We start from the raw sequence: 26,918 nt of genomic DNA, 5'->3' as shown, positions 1-26,918 counted from the left end.
GTGACACTTAGTATCTCCCTTAACAATTACAGAAGTCCAAAAGCATGGATTGTTTGGGAAGGCAATGAGTTGTCCTCTTTAAAGGGATTTCTACTTGCTCTTGATATTTCTGAGAGGATTCTTGTTCAGGTATGGATTGGACTAGAATGTTTCTGAATACCTTTTTATCACAGAGAGTCTATGACACTGTTTAAATTAAAATAAATACCTTCCTGTGCACATTTTAACAAAGGTTTTCTTTTTCTTTTCTTTTTTTTGGGGGGGGGGGTAGTCTGGGAAGTTAGAGAAAAAAAATGCTTATTAATTGAAAAATCAATAATGTTCTTTATAAGAGTTTTTAATTGAATTTTCATATGCTCTAGTTTATTTTTTTGTTTCCAAGAATAACTATTATTGCTGGTTTTTAAAACACATCTTTATGATACATTTATGAAGATAGTAGTTATATATTTATTCGGTGTTAGACATTTTTCTTATCAGAAGAAATCTACCAATCTACTTTATATATACAGTGCTCAGCAGTCAGGTTCCAGAGCTTAGTTATGGAATGCTAATCTCCTTAAGGGTAAGTGTTATGGGAATGCAGTGGGATCCCAAGAAGCCTAAAGACCCCAACCCCCAAGGCCAAGGGAAAAACAGCTCTCTCTCCCACCTCAGGTATAAGGTGTGTCAGGACATGATCCCAGTAAGCTGATAAGCAATGCTAAGGTCTGCAAGATAATAGCAGGAAATGGATGGATGCTGCATGCTCTACTGATACCCCATTTTCAATTACCCCCCCTCTTAGTTATCTGTTCCCAGTTTTTGCATTTCCCCTTGCTTTGTAATTCCCTTCTTTGTTTTATAAAATATACAAAAGACCAGTGTTCTCTTACTCCATCAGTCTAGTCACCAAGGTGATCTGTTCCCCAGCCATATATTCCTCTCCTAATAAATCTATTTTTATTTTACAAGATTCGTGATGAGCCTCCAATTCTTTGGGTGAGCTAGCCCCCTGATCCGGGTCACAAGTCTCCCCAAACACAAGGAAATATCCTATTTAACTTGGCATTTCTTCCAGGGTCTATCACATAATAGACACTTCATTATTTTGTTTGTTCAACCTGTATTTATTCAGAACCTATTACTATAGATTCTCAGCTAGGTGCTAGGAATACAATTAGTCTCCACCCTAAATATCTTTTGAATGAATGAAGATAAATGATGAGTAAATGAATGTGCCCTGAGCCAAAGAGCAAGGAAGTATTCAATGAAGGGTGTGAAGAAGTAGCTAAAATGAAAGAGAAGAGAAGTTCTTTTTCTTCTGACCAGTTATTGGCTGGACATGAGAATTCCTTGGTATTTTTTCTTTCTTTCTTTCTTCTTTCTTTTTTTTTTGGGGGGGGGGTGAGGCAATTAGGGTTAAGTGACTTGTCCAGGGTCATGCAGCTAATAAGTGTCAAGTATCTGAGGCCAGATTTGAACTCAGGTCCCTCTGAATCCAGGGCCATTGCTCTATCCACTGTGCCACCTAGCTGCCCCTCCTTTGTCTTTTGATATTGCATATTCAGTTATCAAAATGTTATGGACCTGGAGTACCTCAGAAGTTTTCTGGGGGAAGTCAAGGAACCTTCTCCTTGAGAAGCTAAACCGAAGGACAGACATCCCTAAACAGATAAGCAGTAGCTGATCATGATTGAGTTAGCTCCAGGACCACCACCCTTCATTCCAGTCTCCCCCACCCCTCAGGGAGATGTGGCTCCTGCCTTTGTGGGGAAACAGGGACAGAAATGACTAGAGAGATCTGAGCTGCCTCTCATTCAACTTCCCTCAGCCTCCACCAGTGGGGGACAGTCTTCCCCCAATAACAGAACTTTCCATAGTCAAATAATCACCCCATTGGACCACCATCAGTCCTCTTTAAAAGTATTGGCCTTGAGGGGGCGGAGCCAAGATGGCGGAGAGGAAGCAGCAAGCTGCCTGAGCTCTCCTTCTGTTCCCTCAAAACGAACATTAAATCAAGCCTCTGGACGGATTCTGAAACTACAGAACCTGCAAAGAGACAGAGAGACACAGTCCTCCAACCAGAGATAATTTAGAAGACTTCAGGAAAAGGTCAATCTGACTCGGGCAAAAGGGAGGCCCAGCACAGGGCAGCAACCCAGCGCCGAGGGGGTCAGGGCAAGTCAGCAGGAGCTGCAGGCCACAGCCGTACAACTGAGGCTCCCGGAACCTGGTTCAAAAATCTGGTGGCCAAGAAGGACAGTGGAAAAACCTACCTGCACCGGCCGAGAGGGCCACGAACGGCGGGATCAGACGCCGGGGTCTGATCAGACAGGAAGTGCAGGGCAGGGGATCTCCACACACCATAAAGGCCTCAGAGTAAAAGCCCGGTCACACAGCACCTATACACCTGCACAAGAAGCCCAAAACAGGGACCCTGGTGCCCCCAGAGCAGACCTCAACTTAAAGAATAAATAAATAAGCTGCAATAATGAGTAAAAAGCAAAAAAGAGCCCTCTCCATTGAGAGCTTCTGTATCAATAGGGAAGAAGCCAACACAAACTCAGATGAGGACAATAGCCTCAAATTGGCTACATCTGAAGCCTCACAAGGGAAGGTGAATTGGTCACAAGAACAAAAAGCCTTCCTGGAAGAGCTCAAAAAGGATTTTAAAAATCAATTGCAAGAGGTAGAAGAAAAAATGGGGAGAGAAATGAAAGCAAAACAAGAAAACTATGAAAAAAGAATCAGCAGCTTGGAAAAGGAAGCTGAAGAAAACAAAGCCTTAAAAAATTCATTTGGCCAAATGGAAAAAAAGCTGCATAATCTCACTGAAGAAAACAATACCTTAAAAAATTCACTTAGCCAAATGGAAAAAAAAGGTGCATAATCTCACTGAAGAAAACAATGCCTTAAAAATTAAAGTGGGACAGTTCGAAGATAAGGAATCCATGAGACACCAAGAATCAGTCAAGCAGAATAAAAAAAATGAAAAAATAGAAGAAAATGTGAAATACCTCATTGGAAAGACAACTGATCTGGAAAACAGATCGAGGAGAGACAATTTGAGAATCATTGGACTGCCTGAAAACCATGACCAGAAAAAGAATCTAGACACCATATTCCAGGAAATTATTAAGGAGAACTGCCCTGATATCATAGAATCAGAGGATAAAATCATCATTGAAAGAATCCACCAATCACCTCCTGAAAGAGACCCCAAAAGGAAAACTCCAAGGAATATTGTAGCCAAATTCCAGAATTATCAGGTGAAGGAGAAAATACTCCAAGCAGCCAGAAAGAAGCAATTTAAATATCATGGAGCCACAGTCAGGATTGCTCAGGACCTGGCAGCTTCAACATTAAAGGACCGCAAGGCTTGGAATATGATATTCCGGAAGGCAAAGGAGCTTGGATTGCAGCCGAGAATCTATTACCCAGCAAAAATGTGCATTTTCTTTCAGGGGAAAAGATGGACATTTAATGACATTGGGGACTTTCAATCTTTCCTGGTGAAAAGACCAGAACTGAATAGAAAATTTGATCTCAACATACAAGACTCAAGAGAAGTTTAAAAAGGTAAACAGAGGGGAAAAAAAAAGTTACCCTATTAGGTTAAACTGTTTATATCCCTACACAGGAAGATAATACTCATAACTCTTAAGAACTGTAAATGTATTTGGGCAGAGAGAAGGACTTTATATAGAGGGTATAAATATAAATTGTCTTTGATGTGATGATACAAAAGAATTAAGGGGATAAAAAGGGAGTCTATGGGGAGGAGAGGAAAGGGGAGGTGGAATGGGATGAATTATATCATATGAAGAGGTGGAAAAAAAACTATTACAATAGAGGGAAAGAAAGGAGGGGGGAACATGGTTTCAACCCTATTCTCATTAGATTTGACTCAAAGAGGGAATAACATATACGTTCATTGGGATAAAGAAACTTAACTCATTCTTTAGGGAAACAAAAGGGGAAGGGAAAGGGGGGGACTGATAGAAGGGAGGACAAAAGCAAGGGAGAAAAGGGTAAAGAAAAGAGAGGGGGGTGATAAAAAGGGAGGGCAGATCGGGGGAGGCAGGGGTAAGAAGTAAAACGTCGGTGAGGAGGAAGAGGGTGAAAGAAGGGGGGAAAAGTACAAAGGGGGAAAATATAATGGAGGGGAATAGACAGTCAGTAATAATAACTGTGAATGTGAATGGGATGAACTCTGCTATAAAACGGAAGCGAATTGCAGAGTGGATTAAAAACCAGAACCCTACAATATGCTGTTTACAAGAAACACATTTGAAGCAGAGAGATACACACACAGTCAAGGTAAAAGGCTGGAGCAGAATATATTATGCCTCAGCTAAAGTAAAAAAGGCAGGGGTAGCAATCCTTATCTCAGACAAAGTGCAGGCAAAAATAGATCTCATTAAAAGAGATAAGGAAGGAAATTACATCTTACTTAAAGGTACTATAGATAATGAAGTAATATCAATATTAAATATGTATGCGCCAAGTGGTATAGCATCCAAGTTCTTAGAGGAGAAGTTAAATGAGTTACAAGAGGAATTAGATAGTAATACTATACTAGTGGGGGATCTGAATCTCCCCCTCTCAGAATTAGATAAATCTAGCCAAAAAATAAATAAGAAAGAAGTGAAAGAGGTGAATAGATTACTAGAAAAGTTAGACATGATAGATGTCTGGAGAAAATTGAATGGGGATAGAAAGGAATATACCTTTTTCTCAGCAGTACATGGAACATTTTCAAAAATTGACCATGTATTAGGGCACAAAAACATCATAGTCAAATGTAGAAAGGCAGAAATAGCATATGCATCCTTCTCAGATCATGATGCAATAAAAATTACATGTAAGAAAGAGCCAGGGAAAAGTAGAATGAAAATCAATTGGAAACTAAATAATTTCATTCTAAAGAATGAATGGGCCAAACAAGAAATCATAGAAACAATCAATAACTTTATCCAAGAGAATGACAATAATGAGACAACATACCAAAATCTATGGAATGCAGCCAAAGCAGTGCTTAGGGGAAAATTTATAGCTCTAAATGCTTACATGAATAAAAAAGAGAAAGAGGAGATTAATGAATTGGGCATGCAACTTAAAAAGTTAGAAAAAGAACAAATTAGAAATCCCCAATTAGACACTAAATTAGAGATCCTGAAAATTAAAGGAGAAATTAATAAGATTGAAAGCAAAAAAACTATAGAATTAATCAATAAAACTAAGAGCTGGTTTTATGAAAAAACCAATAAAATAGATAAAATATTGGTTAATTTGATTAAAAAAAAGAAAGAAGAAAACCAAATTACCAGTATCAAAAATGAAAAGGGTGATGTTACCACCAATGAAGTGGAAATTAAAGCAATAATTAGGAAATATTTTGCCCAACTGTATGCCAATAAATTTGACAATCTAAATGAAATGGATGAATATTTACAAAGATACAAACTGCCCAGGTTAACTGAAGAGGAAATAAAATCCTTAAATAACAAGCTATTAATGAACTCCCTAAGAAAAAATCCCCAGGGCCAGATGGGTTTACGGGTGAATTTTACCAAACATTTAAAGAACAATTAATTCCAATATTATACAAATTATTTGGAAAAATAGGTGAAGAAGGAGTTCTACCAAATTCGTTTTATGACACAAATATGGTGGTGATACCAAAACCAGGCAAAACAAAAACAGAGAAAGAAAATTATAGACCAAATTCCCTAATGAATATTGATGCTAAAATCTTAAATAAGATATTAGCAAGGAGATTACAGCAAGTGATCACCAGGATAATACACTATGACCAGGTGGGATTTATACCAGGAATGCAGGGCTGGTTCAACATTAGGAAAACTATTAACATAATCAACCACATCAATAAGAAAACCAACCAAAATCATATGATTATCTCAATAGATGCAGAGAAAGCTTTTGACAAAGTACAGCACCCATTCCTAATAAAAACACTAGAGAGTTTAGGAATAGGGGGAGCTTTCCTTAGAATAATAAACAGTATCTACCTAAAGCCATCAGCAAGTATTACATGCAATGGAGATAAATTAGAGGCCTTCCCAATAAGATCAGGGGTGAAACAGGGATGTCCATTATCACCCCTATTATTTAATATTGTCCTAGAAATGTTAGCTTTAGCAATCAGAGAAGAGAAAGGAATTAAAGGAATTAGAATAGGCAAGGAGGAAACAAAACTATCACTCTTTGCAGATGATATGATGGTATACTTAAGGAATCCTCGAGAATCAAGTCAAAAATTACTTGAAACAATTAACAACTTTAGCAAAGTAGCAGGATATAAAATAAATCCACATAAATCATCAGCATTTCTATACATGACCAACAAAGTCCAGCAGCAAGAGATAGAAAGAGAAATTCCATTTAAAGTAACGGTAGATAATATAAAATACTTGGGACTCTACTTGCCAAGACAAACCCAGGAACTCTATGAACACAACTACCAAACACTCTTCACACAAATCAAATCAGATCTAAATAATTGGAAAGACATCAATTGCTCATGGATAGGCAGAGCTAATATAGTAAAAATGACAATACTGCCTAAATTAATTTACTTATTCAGTGCCATACCAATCAGACTACCTAAAAATTATTTTATACAGCTAGAAAAAAATAATAACAAAATTCATCTGGAAAAACAAAAAATCAAGAATATCCAGGGAAATAATGAAAAAAAATTCACAGGAAGGTGGGTTAGCGGTACCAAACCTGGAGCTTTACTATAAAGCGGCAGTCATCAAAACTATCTGCTACTGGCTAAAAAATAGAGTGGTAGATCAATGGAATAGGCTAGGCTCAGGAAATACAGTAGGAAATGACACTAATAATGTAGTGTTTGATAAACCCAAAGACTCCAGCTTCTGGGATAGGAACTCAGTATTTGACAAAAACTGCTGGGAAAACTGGAAGATAGTATGGCAGAAATTAGGCATAGACCAACATCTTACACCTTATACTAAAATAAGGTCAAAATGGATACATGATTTAGACATAAGAGGTGATACCATAGGTAAATTAGGAGAGAAAGGAATAGTGTACCTATCAGATCTTTGGAAAGGAAAACAGTTTTTGACCATACAAGAGATAGAGTATATTATAAAATGCAAAATGGATGATTTTGATTATATTAAATTAAAAAATTTTTGTACAAACAGAAGCAATGCATCCAAAATTGGAAGGGAGGCAGAAAGCTGGGAAACAATTTTTGAGGCCAGTGCTTCTGATAAAGGCCTCATCTCTAAAATATATAGGGAATTAAATCAAATTTATAAGAATCCAAGTCATTCCCCAATTGAGAAATGGTCAAAGGATATGAACAGGCAGTTTTCTGATGAAGAAACCAAAGCTATCTATTCCCATATGAAAAAATGCTCTAAATCTCTAATGATTAGAGAGATGCAAATTAAAACAACTCTGAGGTACCACCTGACACCTATCAGATTGGCTAAAGTGACAAAAAAGGAAGATAATAAATGTTGGAGAGGCTGTGGGAAAATTGGAACACTAATGCATTGTTGGTGGAGCTGTGAGCTGATCCAACCATTCTGGAGAGCAATTTGGAATTATGCCCAAAGGGCGATAAAGCTGTGCATACCCTTTGACCCAGCAATCCCACTTTTAGGTCTTTTGCCTAAAGAAATCATGGAAGGGGGAAAGGGACCCACATGTACAAAAATATTTATAGCTGCTCTTTACGTGGTAGCAAGGAATTGGAAGTTGAGGGGATACCCATCAATTGGGGAATGGCTGGACAAGTTGTGGTATATGAATACAATGGAATACTATTGTGCTGTAAGAAATGATGAGCAGGAAGAGTTCAGAGAAACCTGGAGGGTCTTACGTGAGCTGATGATGAGTGAGATGAGCAGAACCAGAAGAACATTGTACACAGTATAATCAACATTGAGTGTTGACCTACTGTGATGGACTATATTCTTCTCACCAATGCAATGGTACAGAAGAGTTCCAGGGAACTCATGATAGAAGAGGATCTCCAAATCCAAGAAAGAAAAAGAAAGAAAGAACTGTGGAGTATAGATGCTGATTGAAACATATTATTTCTTTTGTTTTGGGTGCTGTTTTTTTTTCTATTTTGAGGTTTTGCATCACTGCTCTGATTTTTTCTCTTGTAACAGGATTATTGCAGAAATAGGATTAATGTTATTATGTGTATATATATATGTGTGTGTGTATATATATATATCTGTATGTATATGTATAGAGATATATAGATATAACCTATATCAGATTACCTGCTCTCTAGGGGAGGGGGGAGGGAGGGGAAGGAGGGAGAAAAATCTGAAATTGTAAAGCATGTATAAACAAAAGTTGAGAACTATCTTTATATGTAATGGAAAAAATAAAATACTGTTAAGGGCTAAAATTCTAGCTAGTCTGTCTAGAATATCTAATGAGTGGTCGCCAATAAATTATAAGCTTTAGCAAGAGTTAGACTTTTAAGCATTTATTAAGGAGAATAAGAATTTGGTAAAGAGAGAGAGAAAAGCCTAGATTCCTATCTATTAAAGGGAGAGCACATTTCTAGCTCCGCTCTCCACCAGAGTCCAGAGGAAAGAGCCCCAGACTGAGCGCCAGTCTCTTCCTTCATCCTCCCACTAGCCCGCGTCACTTCCTGACTCCTGGTCTTGCCCTCAAAGACCTTCCCTTCATGGGCAGAACTCCTCTACAGTAAGTATCCAGCAGGTGGCGTTATTCCAATCGTTACAGTCCCCCCTGTTGTTCCTCAAGAAACAAAATGTTTCCTTGATGGAACAGTAAAAAGAATATAATAACTATTGCTAACTAATAATATGTGAACGACAATATAGAAAAGGAAGAGAGGAAAGTTTTGTCCAGAGGGGCGATTTTTTTTTTGTCCTCATGAACCGACGCTTTGACATTAGTCTTGCAAAGGGAGGGCCTCTGCAGAGAATACATGTTACAGATGGTGTATATTATAACAGAAAGAGAAAAAAACCAACAAAAACAACAAATCAAAACTGTTCATTTAAAGTCTCTGAAAGTCTTTTCTCAGATGTCCTCTAGGTGTAGTCGTAGAATGGAAGTCTCTTCAGGGGTTGATGTGTGGATGCTGGTAATCAGCCAGGAAAATTTCCTACAAAATTGAGCTTAACACAACTTTAAAATAGCTTTGTCAATAATCAAATCAAACAATGAAAGTTCTCAAAAACATGTCTAAGGGAATTCAGAATCTTAGTTGTTACATATGAAACATATAATAAAAAAAATTGAACCATTCTTTAAAATTATAATATTACTATAGTCCCCCCCTTATGGAGGGTAATTGAGAAGACAATTGCTGCGATATTAATTATTAAAAATAATTTTTATCTTTGTTTCATCACTTTTTGCATCATCTGCCTAATTATCCTCATGCCATTATGAGAAATTAGAAAATCTAATATAATTGGTAACAGGTGTCAAGGCCAAATTCAACACTGTTATTTATCATGACACCTGAGATAATTATGGGGGTTACCATAAAAGAACAGAGAAATGATGGGATATGAGCATTCCCACACTTGAGCAATATGTACTGTCCATGCAGTATGCCAGGTCTAAAATAGGTGGATGGAATATATGTCCATGCCACCGAACATATTGGAGGAAACTGAGTCAGACTTAATCAGATGCATGGGATTGAGATGTCCATGGCATCAGGCATATAGGAGGGAGCATAGAAGCCAGGTGTAGAAGTGAGATGGGTGGGATGAATACTTCCAGCCATCTGTACCATATTGTGGGGAAAAAGAGAATAAAATATTAAACCAAGAGAATCCAACCTCAACATTTGTCAAAAGCCGTTCCCTCGGCCATACCTTGACTTCATGCATGTCTCCCCTCATGTGACAGTTCAGTGTCTGCTCTTGCATGTATTCCTCTTGTGATTGGATGGCATCTTGGCCAACTGGCATCTGATAACTCAGAATAAAGGCAATTAGTGTCTTAAATGATAAGTTCCCATAATCCAAGTCTCATATGGATTTAAAAATTGAGGATAATAAATGATTGCAAAAAATGCGAATACATCTTGACTCAGAACACAATATATAATTATGCAACAATTTCAAATAATACCCCTTTTTTTAACTAGTATACAATTACTTTTTTGAAAAATCTGAACATATTTAAATACAAGTTAAAGCACAACACAATCTCAAAGAAAACTTTTATAAATGTTCCCCTCTTTTTTTTTTTTTTTTGGAATATGCTTATCAAAAATAATACTTCTAGAATCAATTTACACTTGCCATGGCAAACAATTTGCCAGGGAAATGCTTTAAAGAGTTTGATCAAATAATCAGTTGAGAAAAAATAACAAAAACAAACAACTCAGAATATGGGAGCACAATACTCCTAGAATGAACATTGTATAATAAAATCAAAACCATCTTGCAATGTTTCAAAATTAGATAGACAAATGAATAGAAGAAAATACACATGGAACAATAAAATACAGTGAAATTCAAACTAAGGAAATCTAAATGAATATGAACTTAATATCAATAAGAGTATTATAAAATATAAACTTGATCACATGACTATAAAAAGCTTTTACAAATATTCTCCTTGTTTTAGAAACTAAGTATAAGACACAATCTCAAAAGCATGAAAATCTCTATGAAAATAAACCCATACCATTAATTTCAAAATGTATATATAATAGCACAGAAATCCTATGTAACCTCTGAACTGATACTATTACTCTGAGTGAATTCAGAACACTTTTGATTCCGATATCTAAAATCCCCAATACTCATATCAATACCTTGCTGTTTACTTCTACATTTCTGTAAAATATATATACTTCCATGGCAAAAGAAGCGGAGTCTTGAACTATGGTGATGATTGTCATTCTCATTCAGCTTAAGTTTTTCTTCTTTAACCCCTCTATATTGTCTGTCAGTCTTTTCACCATACAAATGCTTTATAAGATTACTAATTAAAGACAAAAGCAGGTTAGCAAAATTATGAACAAAACGAGTATATCTGGAATTTAAAGGGTTTTCTAAGGTTGTCTCAGAAGCACAGCCAGGCTGGGGAAGGGCTGAGCCTGAAGCTGCAAATGTAGTTAGAAAAAGGTGAGCATGTGCATCAGATCTCTGGACTTCCCAGGCAGGGGAAGCTATGGGCTTGGCCATAGGAGGAGTAGAGGGTGGGGTCTGGAGAGGAGGGGAGGGACCAGAGCAATTTGAATCAGACTTGATTTTGAACTCAGGCCTGGATTCCTCTTCCCCCACTTTGCCTCCAGGTGCTAGGGGATTAAAAGCTTCTAGAGGGTGGGTCATTGCCTCCAGGCATGCAAAATTAGAGCAACAATTAGTGTTAGAACTGGGAAAAGCTGCAGGAATCTCTTCAGGTTTCTCTGAAAAAGCATGGTTGGGAGAGTGAGAGATATTTCTTTGTGGGAGTACATTGCTGGCTCTTCTAACAAAAATAAAAAGAAAAATAGAAAATCCACAAAAACAAAGCATTAACATGATCTTATCTCCCATTTGTCTGGTTAAACAGACTAAAATCAAAAATAGGATAATTAGGGACTTTAAAAGGTCCATTTGAAAAAATTTAAAGGGAAAACACCAGGCAATTCAGCAGTACTTAAGATTTAAAGGGTTAGGGTAGGGAAAATTTCTTACCCAACCGGAAGATCAGAAGTGAGGTTCAGCTTTCCTCTTCGTGGTCAGCCATCTGTAAGGGGTTAAAATTCTAGCTAGTCTGTCTAAAATATCTAATGAGTGGTCGCCAATAAATTATAAGCTTTAGCAAGAGTTAGACTTTTAAGCATTTATTAAGGAGAATAAGAATTTGGTAAAGAGAGAGAGAAAAGCCTAGATTCCTATCTATTAAAGGGAGAGCACATTTCTAGCTCCGCTCTCCACCAGAGTCCAGAGGAAAGAGCCCCAGACTGAGCGCCAGTCTCTTCCTTCATCCTCCCACTAGCCCGCGTCACTTCCTGACTCCTGGTCTTGCCCTCAAAGACCTTCCCTTCATGGGCAGAACTCCTCTACAGTAAGTATCCAGCAGGTGGCGTTATTCCAATCGTTACAATACCTTATACATAAAAAAAAAAAAGTATTGGCCTTGGGGCAGCTAGGTGGCACAGTGGATAGAGCACCAGCCCCGGAGTCAGGAGTACCTGAGTTCAAATCCGGCTTCAGAACATTGACACTTAGTAGCTGTGTGACCCTGGCCAAGTTATTTAACCCCAATTGCCTCACCAAAAAAAAAAAAAGTATTGGCCTGTCTCCTGCTCAAGGAGATAGGTATCACAGAGAACCAGGCCTTTGTGCTATGCTTTCTCTCCCTATGAGAAGCAATCCAAGGACTTCTCTCTTGGTTTCCTTTCCATAGCACCTAAATAAAACATTTTTTTATTCTAATTGGATTTATGTGCAAGAGGGTGTAATTATTCAAAGAGGAATTCCTAAGAACCCCTACACCAAAACACGCACCAATTTTCCTCATAACATAAAGGTATTTAGGGGCAGCTAGGTGGCACAGTGGATAAGCACCGGCCCTGGAGTCAGGAGTACCTGAGTTCAAATCCGGCCTCAGAAACTTAACACTTACTAGCTGTGTGACCCTGGGCAAGTCACTTTTAACCCCAACTACCTGACCTAAAAAAATTTAAAAATAAAATAAAATAAAAAACATAAAGGTATTTAATTTGTTATCAAAAGTCAGAATTGTTTTGCCCATCAAAACTTAAGGAATCATTTAATTTTCCTGCAAGAACATGGCTTGTTTGATATGGGAGAAAGTCTTCTGCAGAGCGATAGTATTAGCTTAAATGGGAGAAAAAAATATATATCTCAAATGAAGCAGGTGAAGTGGAATGTGCAACAAATTCCCAGTCTTACAGTAACTAATTATGAAAATTAAAGAAGAAAAAATAAATTATCTATTCAACCACAAAATTCTGGAACTTTTGAGTACATAAATGGATTAAAACATCTGAAGAAATACTTGCTATTTTTCTTGAATTTCCCTTCCCATTCTCTTCCATTTCTTGAAGTCTTTTTGAGGCTTTCTGAAGAGATAGGAGCAAGTGGGTGTGTGTGGGGAGGAAGCACTTAATCTAAAAGCTGCCTTTTATGTTTTGCTTTTCTACAGTGCTCTCTGGCCCTTCTGTACTCCTCTTCCCTAGAAATCTATCCTAGACAAATAGTTCATCTGTGTTTGCTTCCTTCACAAGGTTAAACCTCAACAAACTCCAAACCACTGAAAGCACAAAGGCTAGCACTCACACTCTGGTCCCTTCTTGGCTTTGGAAACACTCATTATGAGGTCTGTCAACTGCTTTTCCCATTCCAGGCTTGGTTCTACTTAGGGACCAGTCTTTGGAGAGGCAATAGTAGTTCTGAGCTCACATAAGTGATATAGTGGGAAAATGGGGTACAGGTTGGGGTTGGGGTTCTTGGGAATTCCTCTTTAAAGAATTACACCCTCTTGCACACAAAACGTAGTTAGAATAAGGTGATAGTTTATTGAGGAGCAAGGGAAGGGAAGGGTGGGGGGAGGGAAACCATGAAAGAAATCCTTGGACTTTTCATGGGGAGATTTGGCATAAAGCACATGGCTCAGAGGTACCAAATCTCCTCGAACAGGAGACTGGAAGGTACTTTTATAGAGGCCTGATGGGGGTGGACCATCTGCCTGTGGAAAGTTCCTTTAGTGAAGGTGGACCATCCCCCACTAGTAGTGACTAGAGGAATTAGGTGAGGGGTGGCTATGATCCCTCTTCTGGACACAAAGGCCACAGCCACACCCAAACTTATCTCCCCAGGGTAAGGGAGACCAGAATGAAGGGTAGGAATCCCAAGCTAGCTCAGTCCGATTTGGTTCCTCTAGGCGTTATCTGTCCTCTGGTTTAGTTTCTCAAGGAGAAGATTCCTAGGTGTGCCCCAGAGAAATTCTGGGGTGCTCTGCACCCCATGACATAAGGTTCAGGAGAAAAAAAAAGCATTTTTTTGTCTGACATGGAGTTTGTTGACAAACTTGTCTGTTTTCTTTTGTTTCCTTTATTGAATTACAAACTAAAGAAATCCACACTATGGCTGAACTGAAGCAAAAAAAAAAAAAAAAAAGATGGAGATTAAATGGAGGCTACCAGTCTCTTTTTTCTTTATTATTATCAAATTTTTACTGCTAAAATGATTTTAAAACTGTTGCTGTTAACTATTGCCTTCTCATTACTTTCAATTCCCAATATATCCCTTCCACTTTTTCTACCCGGAGACATTCCTTATAAGAAAGAATATAAAAGAAAGAAAAAATAAATAAAAGCACTTCAGTAAAATTAACATAGCAACTCATTCTAGCATTATATGCAATGTTTTACATTCATAATGCCCTGACTCTGAAAAGAAGGGAAGGAAGACCCACTTCTACTTTAAATACTTTTCAAGTTCTCTGCTCCTTAAGGACAAGAACAACAATAAAAAAGCAAATTGACTGCTGTTAAAGTGTGATGTCAAAGAATAGCCCTGGAGAATAGTTGAGAAAATGCACCTCACTATCTTCATTACAGAAGTGAGTGATTGGATTTGGGATATTCCACATACTTCCAGATAATCAATGCATCAACATACATTGAACTTCTTGTTTCTAAGTTATTTTTAAATTTTTCTTCCAAGGCAAGATATTCTGAGAAGGGGAGGGAGGAAGAGGGGAGGGAGGAGTACCTCTTAAATAAATTTGATTTTTTTAAAAAATGTATTTATAGGATGAAAGAAAGAAAAATAGATAGGTAGATATAGTGATAACCACAATTTACAAAGAACTACCTGATCCTCACCTATTTCCCATTCCCAGGCCAATGAATTGCCTAGGGCTGACCAATCTTTGTCTATTCAAGACTCTTGATTTGTTTTATAGAATTTCTCCAAACAAACTATCCCCTCCCAAAGATTCCCACCCTTATTTCCGGGACTTTAGGTTATTATGCATACTGGTTCATTTACATTAAGTAGTTTCTATCTGTGAGAAACTTACTTTTCCCAAGGGCAATCTCATAGCTCCCTCTCTTCTGTTATCCCATATAAACCCTGCCCTCAGTCCCCATCTTTGGATATTACTAGCAATCTTTCTTTGTGATGCTGTCAGTTATATCTCCTCTGCCCTGATTAAAGACCTTTAATCCCCTATATGCATTGTTTAATTAATTTTCAGGTTGATAGATATAAAAAAAAATTACAATTTCCCTCTCTTAAGAACCACTATCCACACCATGACTTTCCATTCCTTTTCCATCAGGTAGTATCCTTAGTCCCCTTACCCTTGTTAAAACACAGCTATTACATGTCTCATTCCACAAAGTAACTGTCCTCAACTAGTTGACATTTTAGGAAAATAATCATAAAGCATTTCACTCTAAGACATAAGCACCCTTAATGCCTAGTGGCATCATTCTCTAAATGGGGGATAATGATAATTCTGATGCCTAGGAATGTGACCTGCAGAACTTCCAACCTGGATTGGGAGGCTAGCATACCCAAAGAATTGGAGGCTCATCAGGAACCTTGTAAAATAAAAAGAGATTTATTAGGAGAGGAATATATGACTGGGGAACAGATCACCTTGGTGACTGTCCTGCTAGAATAAGAGAACCCTGGTCTTTTGTATTTTTACCAGACAAAAGGCATGGAAGGGCATTACAAAGAACTGGGAAGGAATTACAAAGCAAGAAGATACCCAAAATAAACTGGCACCAGGTAACTAAGAGGGGGTCTTTGATAATGGGGTATCCATAGAGTATGCAGCATCCATCCAGATCTTGCATATCATCTTGCAGACCTTAGCATTGTTCATAAGCATACTGGGGTCATGCTATGCCATACCTCATTCCTGAGATGGAAGAGAGCTGTTTTCTTCTTGGGCTAGAGGGTTTGAATCTTTTGGATTTCTTGGAGTGCCACTAGAGAAACATGGTAGAAACTTAACAAATATTGTTGTTGCAGTTGCATTCCAATAAGGTTATCAATATCTAAATCGAAAGCATGAAGTTTTAAACTTAGAATTTCAGATATAAATGATGGGCTCATGGCAGAGATATTTTGGACTTAGGGAAGTCTCTATAGAAGCCTTCACATTATATCAAATAGGAAAATCTCTACAAGTAATCATTTTAGTATCAATAAAAACAATAATTACAATTTAAATTTCTAATCCATGGCCCAACACTTCAAGTTTTGCACTTATGTTGATGAGGTTTTGCTTGGACAACAAAATTCCAAATTGTACTTCCTTGGCTCATTTTTTTTTTCCCTACCTGGGTCTTTCTGGGAGAACCACAAAATATAGTTCACTTCAAAGTCTCCAGTGATGTAAATGAAAAAGATCCTATGTAAACAACCAAGATCACAACACATATCAGGTATAGGACAACCTTTATTTTACCTCCCAGAGAATGCGAAAAACACAGAGGACTCACAGTAGTCCATAAAAAACTAATACAGTTCTCTCTATTGTGATGAATGTCACTTTCCCAGAGCCCCATAAAGATCTCCAGCCATATGGCACTTCCCTGAGGGCTTGTTCTCCCTTCTGAAGGGAAAGAAATTTGGGGTTGCTAGAAAGTCAACATCTGGACATTCTAGTGAGTTCCATCTTCACCTCTAGGCTTATAACTCAGAGGGATGGATTATCCTCAAAAGGCAAAGAATTTGGAATTGCTAGAAATGCAACTCTCCCCTGCCTGCCCTCCCTCTCTTATTCATATAGTATCACCTTTCTTTCCAAAACTCATAGCTGCTTCCAGCCTATAGTACAAAGCTAAGGGTTTGGATTACTCTGAAAGGGAAACTAATTTGGGTTAATCACAGTGGCAGCCTTATTTCCCATCAGGTACATACACTACAACATAATAGTAGAAAGCAAATTTTAGATTTTTTGCTTCTCTATATTAGGGCAAGGATTTCTATGACTACAGGGTCACACATTATACTGAGAGTTTCTTAATTTTGAGTCCACACACTTCCAGAAATAGACTTCAGGGGTCCCTGGACTTGGATTAGAAAAATACATATTTATTTTTTCTAATTTCAAACTAAAATTTATCATTTTTTCATCAGGAAAATGGGGTAGGGGGTTTGGGGTAGGGGCTTGGGGTCCTTAGGAATTCCTCTTTAAAGAATTACACCCTCTTACACACAAAAGCAGTTAGAATAAGATAGTAATTTATTTGGGGGCTGAGGAAGGGAAGGGAAACCAAGAGAAATCCTTGGACTTCTCATGGGGAGAGAGGTATGGCACAAAGCATTGGGCTTTGAGATACCAAACTCCTCAAGCCAGGGACTGGTAGGTACTTTTATAAGGGACTGATGGGGGGGGGGGGGGGGGAAGACCATCTCACAGTGGAAAATTTCTTTAGTGAGGGAGGACCATCCCCCACTGGTGGTAGCTGGGGGAATTGGGTGAGAGGTGGCTATGGATCTCTCAAGCCATCTCTCTCTTCCGGACATAAAGGCAGCAGCCACACCTAATCTCATTGCTCCAGGGTTGAGGGAGACCTGAATGAAGGGTGGAGATCCTTAGTCTGAACTGGTTCCACTTATCTCTCTAGGGGTATCTGTCCTCTGGTTTAGTTTTTCAAAAAGAAGGTTCTTTGATGTGCCCCAGAGAACTTCTGGGGTGCCCTAGGCCCACAACAATTTCCTTTAACTATTGAAAAACATTAATCTGAAAGAGAGACCATAGACTTCATCAGAGGGCCAAAAGGGTTCAAAATACAGAAATGATTAAAAATCCCTGCTCTAAGACTAAATAAGTTGCAGAGAAGATGCCATTTTGTAGGGAAAGAGGAAATTCCCCCACCTGATCCTTCCCTGTATCAATGAAATCATAGGTCCAGTCTCTGTGTGTTTCTCTATAAAACATATGCAAAAAAAAATGTAATTGGAAAGAGGAAAGGAAGGTACTTGTGCTTAATGGAATCAGGAAAGGCTTCATGTAGAAAATAAAGCTTCAACTAAATTTTGAAGGAAGCCAGATAAACTAGTTTATAAAGAATTAAACATACATTTATAAAAATTGCTGATTGATGCAGATCTACAATACCTCTGTCTTTTGCAACTCAATTTTGCAATGTATAAAGTGAAAGCTATGGATGTGGAAGATAGAAACCCTAAATGCTTCCTCTGTTGCTTTACATGGAACACTTGATTGACAAATTTTATTTGTGTGATAAGTCCACTCAGAAACACCAGTGAAGCCTAGAATGCACAAAGCTTCAAAAGAGCAGATGCTGTTAGTGGAAAATTTAAGAGACATGGGATTATATTCAGAGAGAACAATAAACAAAACACAAATGAATAGCTCTATGGATGAGACCTTCTCTGCTTAATTAATCAATCAATTTTCAAGGATACCAATGAATGTTAATATAAAAGATTTAATGCCAGTGCATAATAAATACACTTAAATATCACTGACATGTATTTTGAAACATCAAAGGAAACTGAAGAAAAAAGGAATTGTGAAAGTGAGTTGTTTGAAAGAAAATTTAGTTTAGGTGGCCTAATTAAAAGATTTTCCCCCTTTGCAAAAGAAAGACTTCAAAGTCAAGGATGTGAAGTCTTTCATTTGACTGACACTCAAATTAAAAGATTATATTAATTTCTAGGAATGATTCAGGAAATAGGAGTCCTCTGGGTTTCTGTGGTAACTCATAGAAATTAAGGACCAAACAGTCCTCTCTAAAGCTTCCCATTTTAGTTTATAATCAAAATAGTTAATCTGAGTAAGGGAATTGATTTTTCATTTTCATCTTGTCATTTTCATTCTTTCACATACAGGAAACTAAACACACTCTCATATAGATTAGCTTTGGGACAATTGACATGTCTCTTAACTGGCAGTTCTAGGATACATGTTTGAATAATGCAGATACCTGTTTGGTGCTAGTTTTGATTTGACTGCAAGATAATGAAAAATGAATGTGTGAAATCCTAGGCTATCTATGGTAAGGATTCTGGCCCACCAGGCTATAGTCTCTGTAGATTTCTCTGGAACAAATATCATCTAAGAAAGTAAAACCAAGTGTTTGAACTGACTGACAGGCCATGTGCTGGTGTCATTTTCTATTACCAAAGACTCTAATCATGTTTCCCCACAAAAGTTTCCAAACAAGAACTCAATTCTTGAAAATCTCTTGTGCCCCAGTCAAAAGGATTTACCATATCCAAAGGAAAAAAAAAAATGTTCGCATGGTGAGTGATTCTCTTTAATATGTTTTCCCCTCTACTCTCCCCTATGGTTTGACAAAAGTTAACTGCTGTAGGAGGTGGGGGGAGAGGGAAGCTTACTCTCTAAACTCCATTTATCAGGCCCAGTTCTCTGGGTGTATCTCTTTTTCTCTCATCACCTGGGCCTCACACCATGGCATACACCCTAGAAGCACTCAATAAACACTGATTGATAATGACAATGTGCAGCTCTGTTTGAAGTCTGTAGAAGATTTGTAGATGAAGACATGCCTGAAAAAGGAAAAACCTTTGAATGTTACTAACATTTATATCCTTGGCTTTCTGCAAGGCTATGGATCATGCATAGATTCTTACAACTACTTTGATAGCAATGGTATCACTTTCATATTCACATGTAAACACCCACAGGCATGCCCACACCCTCAAATATTCTGGAAATGGGATACTTCTTCTTCTTCTTCTTCTTCTTCTTCTTCTTCTTCTTCTTCTTCTTCTTCTTCTTCTTCTTCTTCTTCTTCTTCTTCTTCTTCTTCTTCTTCTTCTTCTTTTAGTAAGGCAATTGGGGTTAAGTGACTTGCCCAGGGTCACACAGCTAGTAAGTGTTAAGTGTCTGAGGCCGGATATGAACTCAAGTACTCCTGACTCCAGGGCCAGTGCTCTATCCACTGCGCCACCTAGCTGCCCCAAAATGGGATACTTCTACTGTGGTTGAATTAATGTTCTGGTTAATGCAGGAGGTTTGTTCCATTCTTCTTATACGATAGAGAGACAAATAGATAGATACATAGATAGATGATAGATAGATAGATAGATAGATAGATAGATAGATAGATAGATAGATAGATAGATAGATAGATATAGATGATGGGGAGAGAGAGAGAGAGAGAGAGAGAGATGATAGATGGATGGATAATCTGGATTATTTTTTAAAGAAGCAGTGATCTCCTTATAGGTAACTTCCAATGAGGAAAATTCCTCTATTGGTGCAGACTGGCCAACACTTTGCAACAGAAAGTCTTCTAGAGCTGTTTGGGAGGACAGTGACTTTTCTATCATCACATATCTACTATGTTTTAGAGTTGGAACACAAGTTGTCCTTAATCTTAAACTAGTTCCCTCTACTTTACCATGTTGTCTTCGTCTGATACACACACACACACACACACACACACACACACACACACACACACACACACATGTCTAATATATGCATGTATAGATAGATAGATATTTTTCATATGCAGTCTTGAAAAACATACTGTCAACAAAATTAAAACCATGAATTTGAACTGACATATGAATGGATGACTATGAGGGATGTCATAGAGTATCACTGTTCATGTATAGGGGAGCATAGCTCAGATAATGTCTAATGTTTACTCTAAGTCTGAAAGTGTAGGACTGATGGTCTGAATGTTCATCATTGTTAACATCAATAATCTGTATCTAGTATTAGAGATACAGGTATTAAAGGGGTAGAAGATAAGACTCAATATCAGTTGACCATAAGACATATAACATATGTTTCTTTTTTTTTTTAAATAAGTATTTGTTGCTATTTGTCTTTATGCTCATGTATATAATCATGGCTGTCTTATTCTTTTAGGCAGCTATCTGAAACAGTGGCTAAACTCTTGACCTAGAATTAAAAAGACATCTATTTAAATCCTGTCTGAAACACTTACTTAGAAGCTATATGGCACTGGGACAATTCATTCAATTCCTCTTCCTCTATTTCCTCATTTATAACATGAGAATAAGAAAAGCATTTCTCTCATGGGGGTATTATAAGTATTAAATTAGATTATACATGTAAAAACAGTTTGCAAATCTTAAAGCACTATATGTGTGTGTTTGCATATGCTAAATATTTTAATAAATGAAATCATACTACATCATAGCCTGGTTATATCAGCCTAAATAAATTTCACATTGGTTTTCTATTTTGTAGAGATAGATATTTAGATGATTGATAGATAAATGGATAGATAGATAGATAGATAGATAGATAGATAGATAGATAGATAGATAGATAGATAGATAGATGATAAGTAGGTAGATAGATCGATATGTAATGTGGGAAATGGGGTATGGGTTGGGATAGGGGTTGGGGTTCTTAGGAATTCCTCTTTAAAGAATTACACCCTCTTGCACACAAAAAGTAGTTAGAATAAGGTGGTAGTTTATTTAGGGCCAAGGGAAGGGAAGGGTGGGGGGAGGGAAACCATGACAGAAATCCTTGGACTTCTCATGGGGAGATAGGCACAAAGCACATGGCTCAGAGGTACCAAATCTCCTCGAACAGGAGACTGGAAGGCACTTTTATAGAGGACTGATGGGGGTGGACCATCTGCCTGTGAAAAGTTCCTTTAGTGAGGGTGGACCATCCCCCATTGGTGGTAGCTGGGGGAATTGGGTGAGGAGTGGAAGACCATCCCCCACTAGTAGTGACTAGAGGAATTGGGTGAGGGGTAGCTATGGATCCCTCTTCAGAACACAAAGGCCGCAGCTACACCCAAATTTATCTCCCCAGGGTAAGGGAGACCAGAACGAAAGGTAGGAATCCGAAGCTAGCTCAGTCCGATTTGGTTCAGCTTTTCTCTCTAGGAGTTATCTGTCCTCTGGTTTAGTTTCTCAAGGAGAAGGTTCCTTGATGTGCCCCACAGAATTTCTAGGGTGCTCTGCACCCCATGACAGATACATGGATAGACTGATAAGTATTGGGATTGAACCTATGATTTAATTGATACATGGGATTTACAGATGAGGAAAATCCCTCTACTAGAGCAGGTCAGAGGTTTCTCTGAAACTTCTTAGAGAGGTATTTCTTGCATAGAGAGATTAAGTGACTTGCCCAGAGACACACAACTATGTTTCAGAGGCAGAATTTGAGCTCAGGTCTTCTTGGCTCTGAGATCAGCCATCCATTTTACTATGTGACCTCCTATTACTTATTCATTCATTCATCAGTCTATCTATCAATTTATTTATTCATTTATTTGTGTATTTATCTCTATGTTTGTGTTTCCCCTGATACCACATTAGCTCTTTGATGTTTTATTTCTGTTTTACATCACCAGGACCTAAAATCTCATGTCTGGCATATAATAATAATAATAATTAATAGGTGCTTAATAAATTATTATTGGGTAATTGATTTTAAGGGTTAGACCTTACCAAGAGAGTCATTTCAAGATCAAAAAAGCCATCTCACGATCAAAAAAGCCATCTTAAGATCATTTGTGAGTAGAGAAAAGGCCTAATTTCCTAGAACCTCCAGACATTCCACCTCCTAACTCCATGCCTTTGAATAAACTCTCTCTATGTCTAAAATGTATACCTTTCTCATTTCTACTTCCCAGAATCCCCAGGTTCCTTCAAGACTCTGCTTATCTCCTCTATGAAACCTTTTCTTATTCACTCCTACCTCCAATTAGGGACTCTACTCTTTCCCCAAATTGCTTAGTTTTTAATCTGTATATACATTTTATAGCTTTTTGGTGTACATGCTGTTTCCCAGCATAATATAAACAATTCCTATATTAAAGGAGTTTACATTATGTTGGGAAACAGCACGTAAACCACAAAGCTATAAAATATACAGGGACAGATGCATAGTAGATAACTAATAAATACTTGCTGAATAGATTCAAATTAAACCTGAATAAGTGCAAAGAGCAAAAAAAAAAAAACCAAAACTTCATAACTAAATGGCTACATGAGTTTGAGAAAGTCCCATAAGATGTGTTTTTATACATATTGCTTTAGTTTGACTCCAAGTTAGCATTAATAAATTTCCTGAAAAATAAATTTTTGACTGCGGCTATCTAAGAATAATTTAACATAGTATCACACTGGAAAGACTTATGTGAACTGATGTATAATGAAGTGAGCAGAACCAAGAGACCATTTTGCACAGTGACAGCAATATTATTTGATGAAGAACTGTGAATGACAACTATTCTCAGCAATACAATGATCCAAGAAAATCCCAAAGGACTAATGATGAAGCAAACTATCCATTTCCAGAGAAAGAACTGATTTTGATTGAACACAGACTGAAGCATGCGATTTTTCACTTTATTTCTTTCATTTTTTTCTTTTATTAGAGTTTTCTTGTACATAATTGTACGTGTATAACTATATATCTGATTGCTTGCTGCCTCAGGAAGGAGCAAGGATGGAGGGGCAGAATTTAGAACTCAAAATTTTAAATAAAAATATTCATTATATATATATATATATATATATATATATATATATATATATATATAGTATGGCACAGTAGAAATATCATTGGACTACATCAGTGAGATGTTCTTTAGGATGGTATATTGGCACCTTCCTCACAGAGTTCATGAAGTATCAAATAAGATAATATACAAAAAGTGCTCTACCAGAGTTCCAGTGGCAGAGCCAAGATGGCAGAGAGAAGCCAGGAAGTTGCCTGAGCTTTCTTGTGCTGCTCTCAAAAACAACATTAAATCAAGCCTCTAAAAAGATTTGGAACTACAGAACCTACAAAAAGACAGACAGATACAATCCTCCTACCGGAGATAATTTAGGGGACTTCAGGAAAGGTCTGTCTCACCTGGGTGAAACGGGAGGGCGGCTCAGCACAGTTCGGCTCAGCTCAGTGCTGCTTGGCTCAGCCCTGCTCAGCTCAGTGCTACTTTGCTCAGCAGGAAGCTCAACACAGCTACAGCTCAACACAACTGAGAGTGAGACAGTGCAGATCTGTAAGAAGCTAGCAACAGTGACCCCTGTGCCCCAGGAGCAGACCTCAACTTTATATGTTTAAAAATAGACTACAACATGAGTGAGAAACAAAAAAGGACCCTTATCATTTACAGCTTCTATGGTGAAAGGGAAGATCAAAACTCAAACTCAGATAAGTTTGTCAAAATATTATAAGTGAAGACTCAAGTGGGAAGAGGATCTTGTCTCAAGACCAAAAAGCCTTCTTGGAAGAGCTCAAAAAGGCTTTTAAAAACCAAATGAGAAAAGTAGAAGAAAAAAAAGGAAAAATAAATGAAATGAGGGTTATGCTGGAATAAGAAGCACAAAAATTGACTGAGTAAAACAATTCCTTAAAAAATACAATTGGTGGGGCAGCTAGATGGCGCAGTGGTTAAAGCACCGGCCCTGGATTCAGGAGTATACCTGAGTTCAAATCCGGCCTCAGACACTTAACACTTACTAGCTGTGTGACCCTGGGCAAGTCACTTAACCCCCATTGCCCCGCAAAAAAAAAAAAAAAATACAATTGGCCAAATGAGAGAAAAAATTGGCAAAATGGGAAAAAAGAATGGCTAAATGGGAGAAAAAATTGGCCGAATGGAAAAAGAGGTGCAAAAGCTTACTGAGGAAAATAATGCCTCAAAAATTAAAATTGGGGGGCAGTTAGGTGGCGCAGTGGATACAGGACTGGCCCTGGAGTCAGGAGGACCTGAGTTCAAATCAGGCCTCAGACACTTAACAATTAATAGCTGTGTGACCTTGGGCAAGTCACTTAACCCCAATTGTCTCACCAAAAAAAAAAAACTTAAAATTGGGAAGATGGAAGTTAATAATAACCCATGAGAAACCAAGAATCTGTCAAGCAAAATCAAATCTACTGTAATCTACTGTTCTATAAACCCAAAGACTATAACTTCTGGGATAGGAACTCAGTATTTGACAAAAACTGCTTAGAAAATTGGAAGATAGTATGGTAGAAACTAGGCATAGACCAACATCTTATACTTTATACAGAAATAAGGTCAAAATGGGTTCAAGATTTAGACATAAAGGGTGATACCATAGATAAATTAGGAGAGGAAGGGATATTTTACCTCTCAGATCTATGAAGAGGAAGACAATTTATATCCAAACAAGAGATAGAGAATATTATGAAATGCCAGATGGAAGACTTTAATTACACTAAATTAAAAAGTTTTGATACAAACAGAAGTGATGCAGCCAAAATTATCAGGGAGGCAGAAAGCTGGGAAACATTTTTACAGCCAGTGTTCCTGATAAGGACCTCATTTCTAAAATATATAGGGAACTAAATCAAATTTATAAGAATGCAAGTCATTCCCCAATTGAGAAATGGTCGAAGGATATGAACAGGCAGTTTTCAGATGAAGAAATTAAAGCTATCTATTGCCATATGAATAAAGGCTCTAAATCACTATTGATCAGAGAGATGTGAATTAAAATAACTCTGAAATACCACCTCACACCTATAAGATTGGCTGATATGACAAAAAAAAGGAAAATAACAAATGTTGGAGAAGCTGTGGAAAAATTGGAACACTAATGCATTGTTAGTGGAGCTGTGAACTGATCCAACCCTTCTGGAGAGGAATTTGGAATTATGCTCAAAGGGCTATGGGACTGTTCATACCCTTTGACCCAGTCATACCACTGCTAGTTCTGTATCCCAAAGAGATCATAGAAAAGGGAAAAGGACCCACATATACAAAAATGTTTATAGCAGCTCTCTTTATGGTGGCAAAGAAATGGAAATCGAGGGAATGCCCATCAATTGGGAATGGCTAAACAAGTTGTGGTATATAATTGTAATGGAATATTATTGTGCCGTAAGAAACAATGGAGCAGGAGGAGTTCAGAGAAACCTGGAAGGACTTACATGAACTGATGCTGACTGAGAGGAGCAGAACCAAGAGAAGACTATACACAGTAACAGCAACATTGTGTGATGAACAATGGTGATAGATTTGGCTCTTCTCAGTAGTGCAATGATACAAAACAGTTTCAAAGAACTCATGATAGAAAATGTTCTCAATATCCAGAAAAAAGATCTGTGTATTATGAATGCAGATTGAACCATACTGTTTCTACTTTTGGACTGTTTTTTTTTTCCTTCTTTTTTGAGGTTTTTCCCTTGTGCTCTGATTCTTCTTTTACAAGATGACTAATGCAGAAGTATGTTTAATATTATTGTACATATATAACCTATATCAGACTGCTTTCCATTTTGGGGAGAAGGGAGAGAAGGGAGGGTGGGAGAAAAATTTGGAAATAAAAATCCTATGAAAACAAATATTGAAAACTATCCTTATATGTAACTGGAAAAAAATAAAATACTTTTTAAAAATGTGCTCTACCAACCTTTAAGTAATATGCCGGGGCAGCTAAGTGGTGCAGTGGATAGAGCACCCGCTCTGGAGTCAGGAGGACCTGAGTTCAAATCCGGCCTCAGACACTTAACAATTACTAGCTGGGCAAGTCACTTAACCCCAATTGCCTCACTAAAAAAAAAAAAAAAAAGTAATAAGCAAACTAAATAGTGAGGTAGCAGGTGGCTTAGTAAAGTGAGAAAATAATTATTAATAATGTTTTTTTTGGGAGAGCCAGTGACTCCATCCCCACTTAGGAACACTGTATAGTTTCTCAGAGCCAACCCCAAAGGCTCATTAGAGATCAGATTAACTCAGTGGAGATTAAGACCACACCTACTTGAAAGACTTTCCCCTCAGATGCTCTGTCTTTCACTGGACCCTGAGGTCAGCAAGGTAAAGCTCCTTTTGGTATTTACCAACCCCCCCCCCCCCCCCCCCCCCCCCCCCCCCCCCCCCCCCCCGTCACATAAATTAATAGAATTGAATTATGCTAGCTAATTAGTTTTGAGCAGTTTGTAATAAGTGCCTTTCATAT

This window comes from Dromiciops gliroides, chromosome 2, assembly GCF_019393635.1.
Source record: "Dromiciops gliroides isolate mDroGli1 chromosome 2, mDroGli1.pri, whole genome shotgun sequence".
Classification (NCBI taxonomy): Eukaryota; Metazoa; Chordata; class Mammalia; order Microbiotheria; family Microbiotheriidae; genus Dromiciops; species Dromiciops gliroides.
The sequence above is the reverse complement of the archived record's forward strand: the minus strand, read 5'-3'. Positions refer to the sequence as shown.